The sequence below is a fragment of the Nannospalax galili genome, unplaced genomic scaffold (genome assembly GCF_000622305.1).
Source record: "Nannospalax galili isolate Female #2095 unplaced genomic scaffold, S.galili_v1.0 scaffold177, whole genome shotgun sequence".
In the NCBI taxonomy this organism is placed as follows: Eukaryota; Metazoa; Chordata; class Mammalia; order Rodentia; family Spalacidae; genus Nannospalax; species Nannospalax galili.
The window spans coordinates 35,316-47,817 of NW_008339470.1; the positions used below are offsets into that span (position 1 = coordinate 35,316).

General features: G+C 44.2%; 1 pseudogene; it reads left to right on the forward strand.

Moving 5' to 3' along the window:
• Positions 1 to 3,027: 3,027 nt before the first annotated feature.
• LOC103735098 lies at positions 3,028 to 12,234 on the forward strand (annotated as a pseudogene).
• The last annotated feature ends 268 nt before the right edge of the window (positions 12,235 to 12,502 follow it).

A 12,502-nucleotide genomic window follows, 5' to 3' on the forward strand; every position in this document is an offset into this window, starting at 1 on the left:
GTGTTTGAGTATATTGCCTGCATGTAAGTGAGTGCACCCATGTCATGCAATGCCACAGAGGTCAGAAGAGGGCTTCAGATTCCCTTGGAACTGGAGTTAAGGATGGTTTGTAGCTGCCATATGCATGCTGGGCATAGAACTCGGGTCCTCTGCAAGAACAATTAGCGCTCTTAACCACTGAGCCATCTCTCCAGCCCCAGATTTGGTCTTTTCATGGTGTCCCACATCTCTTGCATATTCCATTTCTGTGTTTTTAAAAATTTTCCATACTGTTTGCTTTAGTGGTCCAGTTCTTCAACTTTATCCTCCAGTGTCAATATTCTGTTTTCCATTTCATTCATTCTAGAGGCGAGGCTTTCCCCTGTTGTTTCAGGTTGGCTTATTGTTTTGCACTTCCTTCTTCATTTCTGCCTGAGTTTTCTTTAATGTTTTTATCTTGTTTGTGCATTCATTCAGAAGTTTATCCCTATCTTCTTTTAGCTCTTTGATTTGTTTGTTCATGTGTTCTTTAAATTTGTTGAATTCCTTGATCATGTTTAAGATTGTTCTTTTAAATTCAGTGTCCTAGGTTATCTCGAGGGGGTTCTCCTTGTAGAACTCTTCTGCAGGATTGGTGGGCTTTGGTGGGGGCATAGTGTTTTGGCTTTCCATTTTATTAATCTTTCGTTGTGGTTTTGGCATGTGAATTTCTTTTGTTGTTTATGATTCTGATATGAGAATTAAGTTGAAGTATGCTTCTGTTTGTTTTATCCAGGTGCCTACATCCTTTCTTTATTGGTTATGTATAGCTGGTTGGTATAGGGTTCAAAGCTTCTCTCAGGTTTATTTTGGAGGGAACTGATGGCTTCAGATCAGCTATTCAGGGGTATGTATCCACATGTGACCCAGAAGATTGTCCTCTGACCCTGTGCCATGGGCCCGCCTCCTTCCCATGCTCTGCAAAGAAGCCACGCTCCTTCCCTCTTCAAGCCAATTGGTTGACTATAGCCTCTTGCAGGGGAGGGGCTCAGGGTATAAAACCTGGGAAAACCACAGGCTGGCCCCTCACCATTTTGTAAGGCTGTCTAGAACCACAGGATTTATGTCTGCGTGTGGACTTTTGGCATCAGCTGAGAATTGGGGGGGGGTGTGCCTGCTTGTTTGTAAGTAAACCCGCACTCCAAGCTCAGTTAGCAAGTCCAATAACTCATTAAGATTCTTCAAACAGGGGTTTGGAGAATTTTTTTCCTCAGGCTGTCGCAAGGACCCTGGGAAGAGGGAATTGGATGCCACGTTCACCTCCCAGCAGTGAATTTGACTTACACCACAGAAGCCCAATTCAGGTTCCAGTCAGGTACACTCAGGCCTCCTTCACCACGTGGAGGAAGGATCCAGCCTCTCTCAGGCAGTTCCCTACTGTTGTCAACCCTATGCCAGAGGGAGGCCAGAGGGGGGCCAGAACTCGGTACCCTCTGGTGGTCTGCTGAGCTCCTAGCCGCTACCCCACTACCTGATGGAGTTGTGAACCCATCCTCTCAGGCTATCTGCTAGGATCTCAGCCTTAGCCTACCAAAGTCAGATCTGCTCTGGGGACTTGGGAGGGACCTCACAAAATCCCAGGTAAGGGGATGGTATGGCACAATTAGGGGATCCTCATCACCACGTGGAGGCAGGATCCAGGAGCTGTCAGGCTCTGCCCTGGGTTCTCAGGCCCTCTGGTAGTTGAAGGCCAGAACAACACACTCTCTGGTGTTCTGCTGAGCTCTGAGCAGCTATCCTGATGGAAGACGTCCAAACCCACCCTCTTAGGAATCATTTTTTAATAATTCAGTTCAAATACAGTTAATATTAACAAAAAGCATTTCAAGTCCATTTTTTCTCATATGTATGTTTTCTGAATCATTCACATGAAAGGAATCAAACATATTATATGTATAGTTATCATAATTATTAAAGAACGCAAACTGGAAGCCCTTTGGAAACTGGCCAAAACAGATCAGCCCTGAATTTGAATGTTCCAAGACCTGCACCTGACTGTGTTGCTGCTGTTGCCTGTGCAGGAAGTCCTCTTTATAATCTGGGTTCTTGCAGAAATTTTATGCAATTACTAACATTAGAAGCATTCTTAATGGCAAGGCAATTTGATGACTGTCTGGACAGCTACCTAGAAAAGTTACCTATGGTAACTTTTTCCTTTGGGATTAATATTTCAGATATAACACTTGTTTTTATTGGGTAAAATACTGAGTTGCTAGCTAACTTATTCATTTCTAAATTATTCCCTCAATTGTGTGTTAATAACAAAGAAAACAAATTTTATAATTGAAGTCCCTAGAGCTTTCATTGTCAACAAATAGCCTTTTCTTCATTTGAGTCAAAGAACAAAACTACTCTGATACATTTCATGTTCCTTAAAGTTACATGGATATTATTGGAAAATGAGTATTAACTCATATAACTACAGTGGATTCTTTGAAAGGCATTGGCTTAGCTTCTAGGTGATTTTCAGACTTCCTACCACATCAGAAATTTGCCATCTAGGCCTTCGTCCCATGTGGATGCTTATAGTTTAAAGGAATTGGAGAGTAGATTTTGTAAAGCTCAAAACCTTGAAAACCAGAGATAAGAGTACATCCTCCTTGCTGTTTTATTTAACCACATGTTGATTTCAGTTTTTTCCACAATTAGGTTATTGCTGCTCACTCTTCATTATAATGCAGTATCAAGTTATCTCTGATGATCCATGCAGTTGAGACAACAGGAAAACAGGCACTGTGATTTTGAGAGTATCTCACATCCTGCCATCTTAGTTTCCCCAATGTGAAGGTGGGACATGGTAGTACACATTTTGCAGGTTTGGAGGAACATAGATTAATGTAAACATGTAATATGTTAAAGAATCTCTGGCCTCCAGTAGGTTTTCCATAAGCGGAAGTTATTCTTAATTGCCACAGGAGTTCTGGGTCTGGGCCCTTGGAAGACAAGGTACACAGTAGTGCTGTAAACATTGGATTCTGTGTTTACTGTAGGTGCATCTTTGTTTTATAGTGGCCTATTGTACAGCATCTTCACTAACCAGCTGAAATGCAACCTTAGTGTGATCAATCTGGATCCTGAGATCAACCCTGAGAGGTTTCGTATACTCTTGGACTTCATGTACACATCTCGGCTCAACCTGCGGGAAGGCAACATCATGGCTGTGATGGCCACAGCAATGTACCTGCAGATGGAGCACATTGTGGACACATGCAGGAAGCTCATCAAGGCAAGGTGAGCTGCTACCTAGGTCGAAGCCTTGGACACACAAAAAGCATTGTTCCAGATCAGAAATCATGCATGCTCAAGAAACTAGCCCCCTATAATATGGTACAGTCTACCTTTCTACAGTTATCACCTACTTCTTCCCTTCTTCACTCTTGCACCTTCCCTTCTTCACTCTTGCACTCTAGGCAGACCTCACTCTGCAGCAGCCCAGGTGTGTGTGTCCTGTGCATTACTACCCCGTTTTCTTGTAGTCCCTTTCTTTCATCTCACCCATCCTTCAAGGCTAAACATGGATGCTTCTTCTATGGAGGTTGTTCTGACCGCTCCTTCCTCAGCTCTTCTTTCACGTTAAGTGTTACGCTTTTCCTTCTGACCTTCCTTCCCTCTTAGTATTTACGTATGTATTTTAGTTATCTTTTAGATTTTTATTCAACTATTTACATAAGTACCTTAGCTCCCTACCAGAATGTGAGCTGCTCAAGTTCATAGGGACTGCATTGCTTTTCTTCTGTATCATCACACTCCTGTTTGGGTGGATATTTGATGAACTGATTTATTCCACTGGGTCTAACCCCTACCTAAAGGATAGGAAACTTGAGCATCTTTAGAAAGTGAGGTTGCAAGGAGCCAAGGAAATGAAGAACCCTGCTAAATGGAGCAGAGACTCAAGGCTTGACTTCTTCAGAACACTTGACTCAGCAACTCTAGGGTGATTGCCTTCTTAACAGAAGTTTCTAGGCTGTATTTGATCACTTCATAGGACTAAAAATTCATGTTCTCGGAGCCACACAGTCGACCTTGGGTAGTTGAAATGTCCTGCTTTATAGTCCCTTGAAATCTGGCATTTTACCTCTCAAGGTTCTGGTTCTAGCACTATTAACTGTGATCATGTTGAGCTGGCCTACTTTTGTCACCCACATAAGTCCCTTTATGTGTCTATAGTGAGTTCTTTTTGTCTTATGTGGGTGATAATGGTGGCAAGACCATCATTGCCATCATTTGGAAGTGCTTTCTACAGGCCAGGGCTTGTGCTCCGAATGATTAAGTACTTGCTTCAGGTCATAGAGCCCATAAGCAGCAGAGCTGGGTTTCAAATCAGGTCTGGCTGCTCCAGAGCCAAGGCTTTTTGCACTGACATTCACTGCCTATTCTCATTCTCCTTTTTGTATATAGGGAACCCTCTGAGAGTGTAGTATAGGCATTATGTACATTCTTCCTTCCTTGTTTCTGTGTGTATAAAATGCTTGTTTTTCCTTCTTTGTATGATTTTGCATGTGTGAAATGAGATGAGGGCTTTAAAAAGCTTTGTGAAAGCCATAACATTCTGCAACATCAGAATTATAGATTCCCAGACATGCATTCATATGTCTTGTTTTACAAGATCATGCCCAATCAGACACATACTGTGCAAGTAACTCATTTCCCTTCTGCGTGGCTTGGTTTCCCCAACTGTAGCCTAGGTTGCTAGACTTCAAAGTATAAATGCCTAATAATTGTGTTTCCCTATTCCAGAGTCACATCTATGTGTAGCTGACTCAAGCACAGATGCAGTTATATAACAGTGTCACTGGAAGGTCATCTGCTTAACAGTTCTAATTTTGGATCTTTTTTCCCCATAGTGAAGCAGTGATGGTCCCTGCTCTCAAGCCTCCTGGTAAAGAGTTCCTCAACAGCTGGATACTGATGCCCCAAGACATCATGGCCTATCGAAGTTGTGAGACTGTGGAGAACAACCTTCCACTAAGAAATACTACTGGGTGTGAGAGCAGAGCCTTTGCCCCTAGCCTCTACCGCAGCCTGTCCACACTGCCAGCCTCATATCCCATGTACAGCCATCTCCCGCTCAGCAGTTTCCTCTTCTCTGATAAGGAGCTGAGAGATGCTCACATGCCTGTGCCAACCCCTTCCCGAAGGAGCAAACCCTTCCCTGCAACAGTGCCAGGCCGGTCCCTAGTGAGTACAGCCGTCCAGCCCTAAAGTGGCCCCCAGCTTGTGTCACAGTAACATCTACTTACCCAAGGAGGCAATCCCAGAGGAGGCACAGAGTGACATGCACTACAATGGGGCTGAGGGCCCCAAGCTGGCTGCCCCCTCTGCCCAGAATGCCATGTACCTCCCCTGAGACAAGACCAGCAAAGAAGCAGAGAGAACCTCTTCAGAGGATCAGATTGCCCTGAATTTTGAGCCCTCAATGTGCCCTTGAATCGGAAGGGTCTGGTTAGTCCCTAGAGTCCCCAGAAATCTGACTGCCAGCCCAACTCACCCACAGAGTCTTGCATTAGCAAGAATGCCTGCATCCTTCAGGCCTCTGGCTCCCGCTCAGGCAAGAGCCCTACTGACCCCAAAGCCTGCAACTGGAAGAAGTACAAGTTCATCGTGCTCAACAGTCTCAACCAGAATGCCAAATCCAAGGGGCCTGAGCAAGCAGAGCTAGGCCGCCTCTCCCCTCAAGCCTACCCTGCCCCACCCACATGCCAGCCACCCATGGAGCCTGGGAACCTGGATCTCCAGTCCCCAAGGAGGCTCAGTGCCAGCATACAGAGGTTGAGGACTCTACCATCCCCCAAGCTAGCCGGCTCAATAACATGTTAACTGGTAATTTCAGAGCCCCACTGGGTCTAAGGTCAGGGATTACCTGAGCACAGTTCTAGGGCCACAGCCTCTGATGGATGCAGTGAGCAGGGCTGTTTTCTTTTTCTCTTATCTGAAATGCCAAGCCACAGGGAGGGTGGAATTAGTACTAGAGCGAATTGGCCTAAAAAAGAAGTGTTTTACATTATAGTCCTACTTTGTTTCATTTTGTTTTTCATAGCAAGAGATCATTCTCTTGTGTAGGAAACAAGCATTCCACAGACTCCAATGGCACTTCCTGTGATCTTGATGTAGAGGGAATTCCTCTCTTAGACTAAGAGAGACTGTGGGCACCAGTTCTGAGGAGAAGCAACTGGGCCCAGGAGTGGGGTTTGGGCTCTCCTTGACCCAGGCCAGAGAAGGCAGGCTTGAGGAGGACTGTGAGCCACCTCCCCAATCCCCTGAGCTTGGGAGGGCAGTGCTGGTCACTGGGCTTGCTTGAACAGAGAGGAGAGGTTGGTGTGGGGATAGTTGGCCCTCTCCCCTACTGATTGCTGAGTCTTTTTGCTCCCACTCACAGGTCCCTGACTGTCTCACCCTGCAGCAGCAGTGAGAGCCACTCACCACACTACATGCACCCCCAAAGTGCACATCCTGTGGCTTTCAGTCCCCTCAGCATACAGAGGTCTGCCTCCATACTGCTGGCCCCACTTTCCCTGAGATGGGAGAGGCTCAGTCAGAGTACTGGGATTCTAGCTGTGGTGAGTCCCTTTCTTGCCCGCCTGTTTTCATACCTGGAGGAAGGGAGACCCCTGTACTCAATGGGATTTGTATTTCCATTTTATTGTACTGTTGTCTCTGAGAGATGACCCGATTAGAAGTCTACTGGCACTTAAAATCACCAGCAATCACCAGCCTCCCTCTCCATCTCCCAGGAAGTGGACTAATCAAAACAAGTGGTCAAGTATTGGAGTTGATCTGGGGTAAGCACACTGTCCAAGCAGTCTTCAGTTTTATTCCCATACAGGTGGCCTGCAGGGCTAACTCTAATTCTCAGGGCTTTCTCAACCTGTCTGTGCCCAAACCACTACCCTTCCCTGGGTACATGTTAGTGTTCCCAAGAAGGGTGCTGATTCCCTGTGGAGAAGCATCTGCCTTACTCATCCCTGCATCTCTCATTGGTCCTACTAGGTCCTTAGCATGAAGGAAGTACTCAGAAAATGTTTGCTGAATTAAGTTAGTTAAATTGAAAGTGAATGTTTCTGTATAGTCAGTATTGGCACCTTCAGTTTAACCAGGTAAAAAGTGTTACTCTTTACCCACTTCTTGCTATGGTTTTTCTATGACCTAGCAAATATATCATTGGGGTTCTATTACAGTGATGTACCATTCTCAAATTGTTATAACAAAAGAAAGAAATTGAATTGCTTATAGTGAGAGGTTTGACACAGGATTATAGATCTTTAGTCAGAGGGAGAGGAGGGACTGTCCCAACCTGTCCCTGGGATGATTATCTTGGTCCTTCTCTCTGGGCCTCTGTTTCCATCTTTAGTGTCCTAGTGTCACAGATGGGTTTTGGAGACATGAAATCCAGGTAGGTGCAAAGATAACCATGGAATCTTCATCATTAATCCCTCTTGCAGGGACTTCAAAGTATAATGGAATTTGACCTGTGTCTCACATCCCCATAATACATCATATTTTATTTTGTGCTGTATAATGTGCTCTTGTGAGGTAGGAAGGACAGTGATTATTATCCTGACTTTGGAGATAGAAGTACAGAGAGGTTTAGAGAGGTGAAGGTGAACTGGCTCAGCAAACTAACTTGTTATTCCATTTTGTTCAGAGCTATTTTTACAGTAACTTTGCTCCACACCAAAAGGAAAAGGGGGGCAACCTCGGGCCTTGAGAAAATGTCCTAACCACAAACCCATGGAATGTGTTAATTCCAGATATTTTACATCTGGCTAACTGCTTGTTTTCACTTCTGTAACTTGCTTGCTATTTTAGGTCACCTTGACATAAAACATAAGACCACCCTTGTTATCCTGTTATTGTATGACCACCTGCAAGTTGTTGACTCTGGCTTTTGTACTATACTTGTTATGGCTAGGACAGTTGGCTAATTTTAAGGTTACAAAGTTGAATGCCAAGTTATGTGACTACATCACTGGTCTGTATAATAATTAGTTGTTGATTACTAAAATTAGAATTCTGCTATGTTGCACAAACCTGATTGGTGCATAGATATTTTGCTCATACAGTGCTTTCTGTAACCCTATAAAAACTCTGATCAATCAATGCTCAGGGCTGCTTCTACTCCTGAGATAGCCTGACTGGTTGACATAATAAAATTTACCTTGCTGCTTTTACTTAAGTGGTGCTGGTGATTTTTTTGAACTCCGGTATACAACAGAAGCCAAGTGGATTGGCTTTTGGTAAAGCCAGTTAAAATGAAAAGCCTCCTGATGCCCTCTAAGCACTTATCAAACCAATTCACATTCCTTCTCCAGGGAGCTTCTCACAACCTGATTGTCATGGCTATTCACTGTCTCTCAGAACTTTAAGTGGTGCTGTCCTCATCCTAGAAACTTTCCTTGGTGGAAGGCCCAGTCCTTAGATTGGTTGCCTCTGCTGTCCTCTGCTCAAACCCATTTGCAAATGGAATACAGCTGTAGTTGCCACAAGTGGAAAAGCACCTTTGTTCTGAAAGAGAAACTAGAGCAGCCTGATTGTATCTCCCTGGTGAGTGGCTTGTTGTGTTAGCCTATATGAGCCAGAGGAATCTTCCCAGGTCATCTAGATCAGCCCTGCCCATTCAGAGAAGAAAACTGAGGCCCAGAGGACAGTATCTTGCTCAAGTCCCATAGGCAGATGACCCTAAGGACAACACAGGTTTTGCAGGTCAGGCTTCCTGGAACCTTTTCCCTCATGTCCCAAGTTTAGTATTGTCTCCATCCCACCATGCCACTGCTTGTTTCTTGGCCTTGTCCCCCACCAGATGTGCCAGTGTATGTATGAGCAAGAGTGGCAGGCCCCTAAATTCTCTCTGTGACCTCACTGGAGAGAATGGAAGGCATAAATAGCCTTGGAGAGAGGTAGCTGCCTTGAAATGGACAGTCATTGGCAACCTCCATTAAATATGGTTTGCTTTTACTGTTTGTCTTAGTTATAGGTGAGAAACCCTATCCCTGTAACATCTGTGGGGCACAGTTCAACCGGCAAGCCAACCTGAAGACCCATATTCGAATTCATTCTGGAGAGAAGCCCTACAAATGTGAAACCTGTGGGGCTAGATTTGTACAGGTGAGCAGGACAGCAGGGAAAAGGGACTGTGTGGGTATGAGGACCCAGTGGTAGGCCTGCAGTGCTCCCTGGCAGCCCCTCTCACACTGTGCTCCTTCTTCAGGTGGCTCATCTCCGTGCTCATGTGCTCATCCACGCTGGAGAGCAGCCCTATCCCTGTGAAATCTGTGGCACCCGCTTCCAGCACCTTCAGACTCTAAAGAGCCACCTGTGCATCCATACAGGGGAGAGACCTTACTTGTATGTAAGCCTTGTGGCCACTGACTGGCCAGGGAGGGAGAAGCGTGGAGCAAGTGGGCAGCAGAGCCGTTTGCTTGAATCTCTAGAACACAGTGGGGTGATGACTAAACTCATAATGGTCAGGAGACCTGAGTCTGAGCCTGATTATCATAGCCACCCCAGTTAACACTCCCAGGCCTTAGTGTGTTTATCTTTGAAATGGAGGCATTGTTCTGGGTAACTTGACCCTTAGGAATAAAGTGAAGCCTATGGAGACATAGATTTGGGGGTCATTCATTCATTCTACAAATACTTGCCAAGTGCCCACTGTGAACCTCTACATGAGGCTAGATGTATATTTAAGAGTAGCTTAGGTGTTTAGGAGAAGTGATCATAGACCCAGCATGGTCACACACACCTTTAATCCCAGCACTTGGGAGGCAGAGGCAGGATCTCTCTGAGATCCAGGCCAGCCTGGTTTATACAGTGAGTTCTAGGGCTACAGGGAGACCCTGTCTCAGAAAAAAGAAAACAAACAAAAGAATAGTCTTAGAAGTAGGAGAGCAGGGCTGGCAAGATGCTCAGCAGTTAAGAGCACTGCCTGCTCTTGCAGAGGACCCAGATTCAATTCCCAGCACCCACGTGGCAGCTGGCAACCATCTGTAACTCCAGTTACAGGGAATGTGACACCCTCTGACTTCCGAGGGCACTGCGTGACTCAAGTGCACCTACCTACATGCAGGTAGTACACGCATACACATAAAATAAAAATAATAATTTTTTTTAAAAAAAAAGCAGTAGGAAAACAATCAGAAAAGTATGGTATGAAAAAACGCCCAAACAAAACACAGAGAGAGCCATTTCAGAAAAGAAAGTTACCTATCTGTGTAGTGCATTGCTAAAAAGAGGCTGTTAGAATTATCATGCCTTAGAACAAAGTCTCAGTAAGCTACAGCCTGATGGTTAAACTTTGAATATTGCCCAAGTTAAAATTGTGACAGTGCTAATTATGGGAAACTTAAATTTCAGTGGACATAAAGTACAATTGGAACGTAGCTACACTGATTTTTTTACGTAGTGCGTGTGCCTGCTTTGAGGCATTGATGGCAGCATGTCAGGTGCTTCTGGGCAGAAGAACTAATCAATGAATACTTCATTCACATCCAGATGTCAACCTGAAAAGCGTTCTTGTTTCCTTGTTCCTAAGGCTTTTAGTGAATATCTTTGTATTTGCCCTTTGCTTCTGGGAAAGTTCATTATTTATCTCTTAGTGCCTTAATTTCCTCATCTGTAAAGTGAGCCTCAAAATAAGGTGGTAATGCTAAAGTAATAAATTTATTCAGTGCTCTGGGTTGCTCAAGCACATAGAATTTTAGTTGCAGAGGCTATAAGAGTTGAAAAGTGACCTATGGCATTTATTGACCCAATTTCTTGTGGAAAGGAGAGTTAAAGCTGCGAGAGAAAAATGATGTGGCCAGGATTCGTAGCAGTGGGTGACACAGCTGCAGTGGGCTTATGTCTCTCAAGAGCAGGGCCCCTTATTCACTGTCTTACCCTTTCTTTTAATTAGTTAATTAATTAGTGCTCTAGATATATTTCTGTTTTTATTGTAAAACATGTTCTCCATCCATTTTGCTTTAGAATAGTTTTAGTTTTATAGAACAGTTTTAGTTTTATAGATGAATTTGTTACAACTAATGGACCAAAATTGATAATTATAAACTGAAGTCTGTATTACATGTGGATTTGGTTATTCATCTAAATATATCCTTTATGCTCCAGGATCTGATACAATCTACCCAATTATGTTTAGTTATCCATTTTATTTTTCAGTAAGTTTTCCTACTAAAACTCTTATCACCCATTCCTTGAATCATTGTGAATAACAGCTGTACTTGCTAATGGTTTGCTAGTTTATCTAATTGAAGGTCTTATCCACAAAGGGATAATCTATAATACTTCATTTAAAAAAAGGTCCTCCAGCCGGGCGTGGTGGCGCACGCCTTTAATCCCAGCACTTGGGAGGCAGGGGCAGGCGGATCTCTGTGAGTTCAAGGCCAGCCTGGTCTACATAGCAGTTCCAGGACAGCTGGGGCTACAGGGAGACCCTGTCTCAAAAAGACCAAAAAAAAAAAAAAAAGGTCCTCTGACTCAAGAAATTCCCTGAGTTTAGACTGGTGTAATGCATTTGTCCAATTGTTTTCGGAGAATTTTTTGAGTGTGTTCTGCTTGGTAACAGGAGTACAGAGTTTGGTGAGAAGTACTCACTGCCTTCAAAATGTTATCTACCTGATGAGGATGTTAGTACAGATGGATTCTGTGGGGCAAGGCTGTAACTCTGAGATTTAAAGGAAGGATGGATTATTTTTATCTTAGAGAAATTCACAAATGTGTTAATAATTAGGAGAGTTTCTATCTGAACTTATCTTTTGGATAGACTTGTTGTACTTCTTCAGTTAAGTCAGGGAAGGATAGCTCAAGCCAGGGGAAGGCAAGAGTGACACTTTGGAATGGGAGGCCAGGATATTTGTGCAATACTTACCTCTGGCAGAAGCCAATGTTCAAGAGCTGTGTTGACCCTCATAGAGACAATTCCTGCCCTAGGTCTTTGTGAACAATGATGCGTCTCTTGAGTTGATAATAGTTAATACTCTGCTTCTGGTGTTTCTCCAGTGCAAGAAGTGTAACCTGCATTTCTGTCACAAAAGCCAGCTTCGACTTCACTTGCACCAAGAAGCAGGGCTATGTCAACACCAAGGTGCAATACCATGTGTCCACAGCCAACCTGCCTCTGGAGCTCCCCAAAGCCTGCTGAAGCATGGAGTGTTGATGCTTTCCTCTCCAGCCCCTTCTCAGAATCTACCCAAAGGATACTGTAACACTTTACAAAGTCCATCCCATAATGTAGGGACTCTCTTATCCACTAAATCATAGTTGGAGTGGGGGTGGGGGTGGGATCTGGGGGACTGGGAGCCCTTGTATCTGCCTTTTCCACACTGCCAACATACTGTTGCTTCTTCTCCTGTGTGTAAGGCAAACCATGTCAGCAAAAAATCATTTTATATATCAGAGTAGGGGAGAATGCAAAAGTTCTGACTTGACAGGCTGCAAAATGAGGAATGTATATGTTCTGTGGGAACAGAGGTTTCTTTTGTATGTAAAT